The sequence below is a fragment of the Protopterus annectens genome, chromosome 1.part0, assembly GCF_019279795.1.
Source record: "Protopterus annectens isolate FY-2018-M chromosome 1.part0, PAN1.0, whole genome shotgun sequence".
NCBI classification, from domain to species: domain Eukaryota; kingdom Metazoa; phylum Chordata; order Ceratodontiformes; family Protopteridae; genus Protopterus; species Protopterus annectens.
In genome coordinates, this window is record NC_056725.1 from 1673639122 (window position 1) to 1673650833 (window position 11712).

Sequence of the window (11712 nt, forward strand, 5' to 3'; positions counted from 1 at the left end):
CAGGCGACCCGACGTCTGCTCCTATACAAAAGCATAAGCCTGGCTGCTGTAGGTGCATGGGACGTCACACGCAAGGCATAAACCTGGGACTATAAATGTGATGTCTGCATGCACAGACCTCAGAACTTTTCAGCCGCAGACGAGGTTACTTTGACCGCTTCGCTCCTGTGACCAAAGACTTCTAAAGATAAGTATCCCATTGGAGATGTTTTTTCTCTTGCGTATTCTTGAGTTTGGTTGCTGCAGATTCCCCTTTAGCCGATGTCTGAGAAAGAGCAAATTTAACTGCAGGCATTAGATATCACACAAAGACTCTCACGACCGGTGTGTGTTTTGCTTAGGAAAAGAGCACGACCGTAAGGCCTGCCCCATTTGTCAGTCCTTCATGCCAAAGACCCTCCACAGCCGACTAGCGGTGCTTAATTTGTATTTAGAAAATCAAAGACTAAAACGCCTCACTGTCAGGCTGGATCCCGAGTTGGCCACCCAAGCCGAACAACCGAGGAAGAAAGCCAAGGTTTCCAGGCCTTCTCCCGATGCCACTCCACCATCGGATGTCCTGCCGACTATTGATATAGGGGCCAAGGGACACCCAGTTACTCGGTCAACTTTGACGGCTCCTCTGGAAGAGGCCGTTCTGACAACCACGGAAAGCACATCCGCGAGTTAACCCAGATGCCGTCCATAACTGACGTCGAGGGGGAACCAACACTTGGTCGGCCAACTGAGATTTCTCCTGCGCCATCCCAGGCCTCTGTTGCTAAGCCTACCCCTAAGCCCACGGCAAGTAAGAAAAAACAAAAGACTAAGCACTTGAGCCCCATGCCTCAAGTAGCCCCAGATTGGCATTAGTTTACTAACTCACTAATGCAGGCCCTCAGGCCTAGCACCTTCCAACATTCCTGTGCTGAGCACCAGGCCAGCCTCTGCTTCCTTCCTACCTTTAACCACTGCCCATCAGGTAGAAGAAGAAGAACCAGAACAGTCCTACTCCTCTTCTGAGGAATCCATCTCCTATGGCTCTCAGATTGCTTCACCTGTTACTCTCCAGATGACTCTGTTGAAGGAGACTCTCCACCAGAGGACATTACCTTTGGGGAAACTATCAAAAAATGAAGGACTGCTTCAAGTGGGATACTGTCTTAATGTCAGATACCCAGAAATGATATTTTGAACTTCTGCAACTTGAGTCACCTTCCCCTTCAGCTATTCCTCCTATGCTTCCAGCTTTCCTGGATGCCTTTAACTCTGCTTCAAAAAACCCGGACTCTCAACCTCCTGCCCCTAAAAGGCCGGATAGATTTTACAAAGTGCCTGATGACCACAAATTTCTGATGACCCCCACCCCGGCACACCCAGCAGTCATTGCTGTGTCTCCTGACAGTCTAGGCAATTACCCTCTGCTTCACTTTTGCCAACAGATAAAAACAGCAAACCCATGGACAGAATGGATAAAAAGATGTATACCTCCTCCACCCTGGCCTTCAGGGCTGTTAACTACCAAACCCACATGGTTAAATATGCACTGGGCCTAGTCTCCAGGGCTTCCACCTTGTTGTCTTTCTACCCCAGACTGTCCAACCAAAGCTGACATTGCATCACAGCTGTCTCTAGTACACAAGTAGCCAGACACTCTATCAGATGCAGCTATGATGCAGCAGAAGCTTCAGTCAGGGCTGCTGCCTCTGCATCTGCCTTACGCAGATACTCCTGGCGTCCCCTTAGTCTCTACCAGGGGATTTCAAATCCAAAGTCATGGATGCTCCTCTGGATCACAACCTTTTATTTGGGAAAAACTCATCAGAACTTTTCACAAACGTACAAGAGAAAAGCAAAGTACTACAAGACATTAAGCATCTGCTGGTGTCCCCCTTCCCCAGATATAATAGGAACTACCCAGCAAAACCATCCTTTGTCAGTAGGACTCCTCATGCGTCACATCCTTCCTACTCAAGGCCCCACAGGGCATCCAGGAGACAGCCTTACACCAACCCCCCCCCCCCCCAGCTCTCAGCCACCAGCCAAACAGCCCTTTACAAACAGAGTGGGCCTCTCTTCAGTGTGACTGCCGTGCACAACTGCCTCTGTCTGCCCACCTTACCCACTGCCTTCCCTTCTGGAAATCTATCACAGCAGATCTTTGGGTTCTCTCCATCATCCAAAAAGGATATTTCCCATCCTGGAAGGAAAGACCAAAACTAAAAGGAATCCCTTTCCCTCCAATAAATCAGCTTCATCTATTCCCTCCCATTCTGGAAGAACTCCTGACTCAAGAAACTATAGAACCAGTTCCTTCAGGACAGGAAGGACAAGGCTTTTATTCTTGTCTTTTCCTAGTTCCAAAAAAGGATGGCCCTTGGAGACCAGTCCTAGACTTATATCTGAACCTGTTCCTGAAAGTTCCCTTCTTCAAGATGCTTTCCCTTCAAACCCTCCTATCCCTCATCCCCTCCCAAGCCTTCATGGTCACCCTGGACCTAAAGGATGCTTACCTACACATTTTACAGCCTTGCCCATTGGCTTGTCTATGGCTCCCAGAGTCTTTACAAAGTGCTTGGCCCCAGCCATAGCCTACTGCAGAACCATGGGAATCCAAATCTACCCTTATCTGGATGACGTTATCACTCTGGCGTAATCAGAGTCCACCCTACAGACCCATCTCAAGTTTACCACGCCCCTCCTCCACAACTTGGGATTCACCCTACACCTTCAGAAATCCTCTCTGTCCTCAACAGGCCAAAGTATTCCTAGGATGCAGGATCAGGACAGACCTGATGAGATACTTTCTCCCACTGGACAAAGTGCAGTCTCTCTCCACCCATTTTCAAGCCTACTTTCAGAATCTCACCTGTCTGCAAGACAATTTCTGCAAGTCGTAGGTCTCATGGCAGCTACTATTTCCATGCAACCATTAGCCAGGATGCACATGAGAAAATTCCAGTGGTAACTAAAGAATGTGTGGTCTCAGAACAAACATCCACTAGACAAACTTATTCTCCTTCTGCCCTGCTTAAAATCAGAACTGAAGTGGTGGATTCAGCAAACCAGACAGAACCAGGGCATTCCTCTTCAATTACCCCACCACCACTCAATTCATGTACACAGATGCATCAGACCTAGGTTGGGAGGCAGCATTAAAGGACTTCAGGATACAACAGCGTTGGACCCCTGCCCTGCAAAAGCAACATATCAATGTCAGAGAAATGACTGCAGTATTGCTGGCTCTGAAAGCTTTCCTTCTCATCTTGCAGCCAGGGCTGCTCCACATTGTGACAAACAGCACTACTGTCATGTGGTACCTCAACAAACAAGGAGGGACAAAGGCATACCAGTTATGCCAGATAACCCTACAAATCTGGGATCTAGCAGCTAATCACAACCTTTTCCTGCATGCCTCTTGCATCCCCTCTCAGGAAAACAAACAGACTTACTCAGCAGAACATCCTCTCTACAACACGAATGGATGTTGCACAGGGAAGCCTTCTTAGACATCGTCCACCAGTAGGGCACACCAAGTGGATCTGTTTGCCCCCCCCCCCCCTGAACAGACAACTAAACAAATTCTGTACCAGGGATCACACTCCACTATCCTGGAGGGTGAATGCCTTCAGCTTTCCATGGAAGGGAATGTTCCTGTATGCCTTTCCTCCCTTCCCTCTAATACAAAAGGTCCTACTGAAGATCAAGAAGGACCGACCAAAAATCTTGCTGGTGACTCCCTATTGGCCAAGGCAACACTTGTTCCCCCTTCTTCTCTCCCTAGCCAAGGGCAGTCCTCACAAGTTACTCCACAAGGTGGACCTACTCACACAACAAAAAGGATCTGTCATTCACAACTCAATATGAAATGGCCAACAAGACCAACACTCGAACTCGAGCTTTTTAAGTGTAAATAGTGTAAACAAACAGTTTATCACTTTTATTTTTGGTTGCGGTCCTTTGATTTACAAAGATCTCTCATTCACTCCCAGTTACTTTTCTTGCATCTAACTCTTTGGGTGATCAACTTTTGATCCACTTCAGAAAACATTACTCAGAGGACGTGATCTCAGTCCTGAAGGAGGCCAGGAAACCAAATACTAGAAAAAAAAAAAACATTTGTCCATATTGGCAGATATTCTCAAAATGATGTTCCTTTAAGGACAAGGACCCTTTTCAGGTGGATCCCTCACTTGTCCTTAGCTATATATGCAAGCTTATTAAGGAAGTACTAGCATATTCTTCAGTGAAAGTCCACCTTTCTGCCATTTCAGCCTGCCTTTACACCCACGTCTGCTTTCTAGACTGGGCATTAAACTTTTCCTGAGAGGGGTCTTGCATATCAGACCACCAAGAAAACCCATCCCTTCTCCCTGGGACCTCAGTTTTGTGCTGGAAAAACTCACCTTGCCTCCTTTTGAGCCAGCCAGCAGAGCTTCTCTACAAATGTGCACATGGAAAACAATTCTTTTAGTGGCCATTGCCTCTGCTAGAAGTGTCTGAACTACAGGCTCTCATGGCCTGCCCTCCTTACACCACCTTCCACTATGACAGGGTGACCTTGAGCACTAACCCTTCCTTCATGCCCAAAGTGGTGAACGAACTATCCTTAAACCATTCCACTCACTTGCCCACCTTCTTCCCCTCTTCAACTAATACCACAGATGGGATCCTTCATTCCCTAGATGTGCACAGACAACTGAGATTCTACTTAGACAAAACTAAGTCCTTCAGAAAATCTGACCAACTCTTCATCTCCTTCCATCCCAGGGCTCTGGGTAAGGCAGTCTCCAAACAAACCATTTCCTGTTGGATCAGGAAATCCATTCTCTTCTGCTGCTCACATCATGGCAAACAATTCCCTGAAGGAATTGGGGCTCATTCCACTTGAGGCATGGCTACCTCCAAAGCCTTTCTTAGTGGGCTGGACACAACCTCCATCATGGAAGCAGCTACCTGGTCTACTATTCACACTTTCACAAAACACTGCAAACTAGGCCAGGTCTCCAGGGCCAGAGCAGGATTTGCCAGGGCAGTCCTGCAGGGATTCTTGGAATCCTCCACCTGTGCCCCCCTCCCTTCACTCCTTTTAAGCTGTGGTATTGTCCCACAATATGAATACTGTAACAGGAATAGAAGGACATAGAATAGTTGTGTAAAATCTTACCATAACCATAGATCTCCTTCTCTTACATGTTGCAGTATTCCTTTCCCCCTTCCATACCTCCTTTATTATATCTCTACAGGATGGTTGGTCTTCTGACCTCTGTATCCACTCCCTACAGACTCATCTGTGCAGCCCTTCAGGGACATTTGTCCTTAGCCTCAATTGGTCCTTTTGTATACCTTTTCCTGCGCTTCAAGTTCTGTGGTCTCTGCGTGCAGACGTCACATTTATAGTCCCTGGTTTATGGCCCTGTGTGTGATGTCACATGCACCTACAGCAGCCAGGCTTAAGCTTTTGTAGCTATGGGAGCTGACATCGGGTTGCCTGAGGTGGAAAATCCCACATTATGAATACTGCAGCTTGGAAGAGGAAGACATCTATGGTTATGGTAAGGTTTTACACAACTATTCTTTTCCAGGCAAATGATTGCATCCTGGATCTCAAAGGCTATTTTCTTATGCTGTGCAAACAATGGAAAGTCTTTACCTATGTGGCAAAAAGCACATTCCACTCGAGCACTGGCTTCATCAGGTGCCTTCTACAAGGGGATGGATGCCAGGTCCATTTTAGAAGCAGCTACCTAGTCATCTGTCCACACTTTCATAAAATACTATAAGCTAGATGCCTTTTCCAGATCCAGGGCAGTGTTTTCCAGAACTTTTCTGTCTGTTGTCTTGGACTCATTCTTCTTCTTCACTTAAAGCCTGCAACCCTTCTCTCTCTCTCTCTACAGCTCTGGGAATCACTCATCTGTTATGAATACTGCAACTGACTCAGTCAGATCATAGCACAGTTAACAGTAGATGTCCTACTGATCAGTGTTGCAGTATTCCTTCCCTTCCACCTTATCCCCCTTTCCTCTCTTCTCCACCCCTATTGGCACAAATTGTATGCCTTTTGCCATCAGACACATACATTATAGCTGGATATTACAGCACTTCTGGGAGGAAACTAACTTGCCTGTTCAAACTAAGCCCTTCTTAACTGACCAGTCTCCTTCCTTAATTTTCTTCACACCACTGATGGCTTGGAGATGGTCTTAGGATTTCGCATGTACGTCCAACTTTACACCCCTTTGCCGATGAGCTGAGGTCATCATTCAGACATGCATCATCTGAAGGTAAAGTTTTGGTACTCCGGCCTGACGTCCACAAGCTACAACCCATTTGTTATGAGTACTGCAACAGTGATCAGTGGAACATCTACTGTTATGGTAAGTTCTTACACAACTGTACTTTATTGCCTACAGGTTAAACCATTAAATATTAAATAGTAATTTGAGATGTGGGAGGACCTCTCTGTGAGAGTGATGCGAGACATCCTTAGTGACTAGGGAGTAGTGAGTGCCTGCTCTAAGCAGGTCCTTCCACCTGGGAGTTTTGACACACGTGATCCAGAACAGCAGACATCAATGGCCTGACCCTCCAAGTGCTTGTGCAGTGCACTGTGGACTATATATCCATCAACCAAGAGCAGGCTCGCTCGTTACATTTTTTAGACCAGCAGACATTCTTTCTCACCTTCTTTGTCCTATGAAAGGGGAATGGAGGATCCTGAGGCCTTTATCTCTGAAACAGGTAGAGAGAGAGAGATCCCCTCCAGATATCCAGCCCTTTGAAGAACCCCTCAGACTAAGGACTGGCCTTTTGCCTACTTTCTGTCCCCTCAGAAGTATCTTAAAGAGCATCTTTTTTGCTGTGCTCCTCCTTTAACCATTTAGCTGTCATTACTGACGACCTGACTGATCCATCCATTCATTCCGCCTTAGCTAGAGCATTATGGCTGATATGTTCCTTGGGCGTGAAGTTTAGGTGAATCAGGAACAGGGTCATCATGTACATGGAGGAATGGGGTCTTTGTTTTATATCCTAGCCCCCCTGTACATGCTCAAGTAGCAAACCTTCATATCTGGGAGTGAAGTGGGCATCACTGCTGGGCTATCCCTCACATCCACGAGGGATGCATGTCAGCGGTACCAGCCTCACCCACCTATAGTAAAGCACCATAGGCAGTTTCTTCATTCGCTCAAAAGTAATTGTGTCTTATACTTCTGACACCCAAGAATGCACATGTGCACCCTCTCCTATAAGGTGGGCAAGCAGGCTATGCCCCATTCATTCCTCTCCCATCTTTTCCATCTTGTCCAGATCCAGGGCTGCTAATCAAACTCCAGTCACCCTGATCATAGTCATGGCTTCTTCATTCCATGCCGTGGAGCTAGAACTGGCTTAATGGGCGTTCGTGAAGGAGGAGGAGCTTTGGGTTATTCCCATATGGAAACTGTCCCCAGGGATGTTGATGATGTCCTTCAAGAATGCAACTGCAGTCCTGACATATGGGTTGTCCTGCCTCAGGCAGCCCTTCGGTCGGCCGGATTCCAAAGTCTGGGTCCGGCGTCAGCTGATGTCGCCTCCTCCCCGACGTCAGAGCGGCTGGGGTATAAAGGCATCCGCCGACGCCATCTTCTTCAGTCTTTCTTGCTGCGCGGTGCCCGAAGCAGAAGCAGTTCGCAAGTGCCGGTCGGTCAGCTCCTGTGTTTTCAGTTACCGAAGTCATCTAAAAGCTAAGTACCCCGTTGGGAACATTCTTTCTTGCCTCAGCCGATGTCAGAAAAAATTGAAAAAGTTAATAATTGTTTGTCTTGTGGTAAACAAATACCTCATAAGGACTTCCATTCTTACTGCCTCCCTTGCCTGGGCCCAGACCACGACGTCTCGGCCTGTGCTGCCTGTGCTTGCTTTAATAAGCGCACACTCAGGCGCCGGGCAGAATTTGCCGAAGACTTTTTTGGTGAATCTTATGCTTATATCATGCCATCGGAACAACCGACAGCACAATCTACCAAAAAACGCAAGGACCGGGACCGACATCCTCGGCCTGCGTCGTCCACCGATACCACGCTTAAGCCCTCTGCGAGTGCATCGGTCCCTTCGGAAGCTGTAATTCAACCGCCCCAGGCCGACGACACCGCTTTAACGCGTTCTTTGGTCCCGGAGATTTCAACGGTGCCGGTTGTTGATTTTCCTCCAGAAACCGAAGCTCTAGATTTACCCGGCACCATTCCTGTGGACAAGGTTACCCCTGCACGTGGGGCAGCTAGGCCTCCAGTATCCATGTCCATCAAGGCCTTTGCACGTGCTAAGGCTGCCAGCCAGGCCAAGGCCCATCCTAAATCTACTTCTCAGGGCCCCTCTTCTGATAGACAGATCATGACTCTAGCTGCAGATCTAATCTCTCTTATCAGGGGTTCTCAGCCGCACCCAGACAGAGATTCTCAGCCGCCTGCAGATAAAAGGCCTAGAACTGAGCAGACAGACACCCTCTCTTCAGATGAAGCCTCTGGGGATTCAGAGCACTCGGATACCCAGGAAGAATCCTTCCAGGCCTATGAGGACTCAGATGCTGAGGATTCAATTCCCTCTGCCTCCCCTCCAGAGGGTATTTCTTTCGGTGAAGTTCTCCACTCCATGAGAGAACATTTTCAGTGGCAGGGTCAGGAATTTTCTGACTCCAGGAAAAGGCTACATACCTTCCTTAAGTTACCCCAACACAGACCTTTAGCTATTCCTCCAGTGTTGGATGTCCTTGATGATGTATACTCAGACTTCAGTGCTTCTCCTGATTCTCTCCCTCCTGCTCCTGTCAAGCCAGACAGATATTACAGGGTCCCTGAAACCCATAAGCATCTCTTTAAGGCCCACTCGGTGGATCTAGAAACTATTTCACAGGGCCCCAAAGGAGTGGCTACTTCCTCGGCCAAAAACCCTCTGCCCGCTGACAGGGAAGCTAGGTCCCTGGAGAGATGGGGCAAAAAAGTTTATACCTCTTCCACCCTTGCCATGAGGTCACTCAACTGCCTTTTTCATATGTTTCAGTACCAGGATTACTTAATGGATGATTTGCAGAAAAAGTTAGCCTCTCCTGAGCCTATAGATAGAAAGGCATTGCAGGATTTGGTTCATAATACTCAGCAGGTTAGCAATCATTTTCTTCAGTGTGGTTATGATGCATTAGAAGCTTCATGTAGGGCAGCCATGACAGGGGCGCTTATATCTACACATCCTTGGTTGAAAGAACAGCCACTGCCAGACCATGTTAAAGTTAAGCTCCTGGATGCACCTCTGGAAAAACAGAAGCTTTTCGGTGCTAATGCACAGGATGTGTTGAAGTCTATTGAGGAAAAGGCAAAATCAGTACAGACAGTCAAGGATTTCCTCCAGGTTCAGCCACCCAGATTCAGCAGGAATTGGCCTTCAAAGAATTGGTCCTTTCCAGACTCTGACAAGTTTCAAAGGGGAAAAAACAGGCGTGCTCGAGGTAGAGGGCAATACCGAGGCTCCTACATGGGCCGCCAATGGCAACCACCAAATCAGAGAAGTGGCGCAGGGACTTCTACTGCTCCACAGGGACAATCACAATGACTTGACTTTCACTCCGCCTACCAAGGCTCAAAGAGAAGCACCTCTAGGCGGAAAATTATCCTTATTCTCAAAGAACTGGCACATTTTAACCAAGGACAAATGGATTCTGGACATAATAGACAAAGGTTACAGGTTCCACTTCCATACCTTACCAACGAGACAAGGCATGCCAAACCTGCCACAAAATCAAAGGGCAGATGCACTCATACAAGTTTCAAAGCTGTTACAAATAAAAGCTATAGAAAAGGTTCCTCCTCAGGAACAAGGCCAGGGATTCTATTCAAGACTGTTCCTTGTTCCAAGAAAAGAAAAGCAATGGAGGCCTATACTGGACTTGTCCATTCTAAACACTTTTCTCATTGTGCCAAAATTCAAAATGCTGATGTTACAGCAACTCCTTCCCATGCTGGGCATGGGGTCTTGGCTGGTTACTCTGGACCTCAAGGAGGCATACCTGCATGTCCCAATCAGACACAGCTGCAGAAGATACCTCAGATTTCTTGCAGGAACAGAGCATTATCAATTCTCAGCATTGCCATTTGGCTTATCTACTGCGCCCATAGTATTCACGAATTGCCTGGCATCAGTAGTTGCACATTGCAGACTCCAGGGGATTCAAATATACCCTTACCTGGACGACTGCCTCATACAAGCAGACAGCAAACAAACCTTGATAAAAAACTTGGACTATGTCATTCAGTTGCTACAACTTTGGGATACACAGTCAACATTCAAAAATCAAGGCTATTGCCATCCCAAAAGATTATTTTTCTAGGAGCAAAACTGGACACACAATCACAAATGGCTTTCCTCACAGAGGAGAAACAACAGCATTTACCAGATTACTTCAAAAGCCTAGCAAAACTTACCCAGCTGACCGCAAGGAAGATCCTGCAGGCCCTGGGGTTCATGGCATCTTGCATTCTTCTGATCCCTCTGGCAAGACTACACATGAGAAAACTACAATGGTACCTAAAAAGCTTATGGTCTCAACACAGCCACAACCTAGAAGACATAATACCACTCATTCCATGCCTGCAAAGGGAATTTTTGTGGTGGGCTCAAGCAAGCCATTTAAACGAAGGCATGCCTTTCAACAAAGCTCAAGCAAGTCAAACCATGACAACAGATGCCTCAGATCATGGATGGGGGGCACACATGGAGGGCAGATGCATTCAAGGTCAATGGACTCCCATTGAAATGCCTCTGCACATAAATCAAAAAGAGATGTTGGCAGTGATACATGCAATAGAAGCCTTTGGAAAATCTCTTCAACAAGGTCATCTGCTAATAAGGACAGACAGCACCACTGTCATGTGGTATATAAATAAACAAGGAGGCACTCACTCGTATCCCCTCTGCAGACTAACAATGACTCCTTGGGAAAAGTCCCTGAAACTGAACATCCATTTGCAATCCCAATTTGTTCCGGGCAAGGACAATGTCATGAATGGATGCTGCATCCACACATTTTCTCACAAATAACAACTGAATGGGGAAGACCGGACATAGATCTCTTTGCTTCTCATCTCAATCATCACCTGGACAGGTTCTGCTCAAGGACACACCATCCTCTAGCCTGGAGAACGGATACTCTCTCCTTCAGCTGGAAAACCCTAAAAATCTATGCATTCCCTCCTCTACCATTACTGACCAAGGTGTTACTGAAGATCAAAGCAGAACAACCAAAAGGAATCTTGATAGCTCCAGACTGGCCAAGGCAGCACTGGTATCCCTTGCTACTGAGCATAACTCACACCAAACCGTGGCCCTTGCCCTAATGGCCTCTGCTCCTAACTCAACACAATTACAGGACTGTTCATCAAAACCTGCAAACATTGCAGCTGACAGCTTGGAGGGTTCCATGACTGTGACCCATGTCTCCCTCTCCGAAAAGGTTCAGGAAATCTTGCTGGAAGCATGCAGACCTTCCACCAGAAAAACTTATTCAGCCAAGTGGAAGAGATTCCTCATCTGGAATGCCAAAAAGGGCCAGGATGCATCAGTGATGAGCATACCTCAGATATTAGAATACTTGGCAGAAATGTTTCATAGTGGCCTCTCATATTCTTCCATTAAAATTCACGCTTCAGCAATCTCAGCAAATTACAACTGTGACCCACCTGTGTTTTCGCATCCCTTGCT

The 11712-nt window shown here is 47.1% G+C and overlaps 1 protein-coding gene across 3 annotated transcripts in view; it reads left to right on the plus strand.

Moving 5' to 3' along the window:
- TMEM184B (transmembrane protein 184B) overlaps positions 1 to 11712 on the plus strand; it is a 1551114-nt gene that overhangs the window by 1454728 nt on the left and 84674 nt on the right. The gene's annotated exons all lie outside the window — the stretch shown is intronic.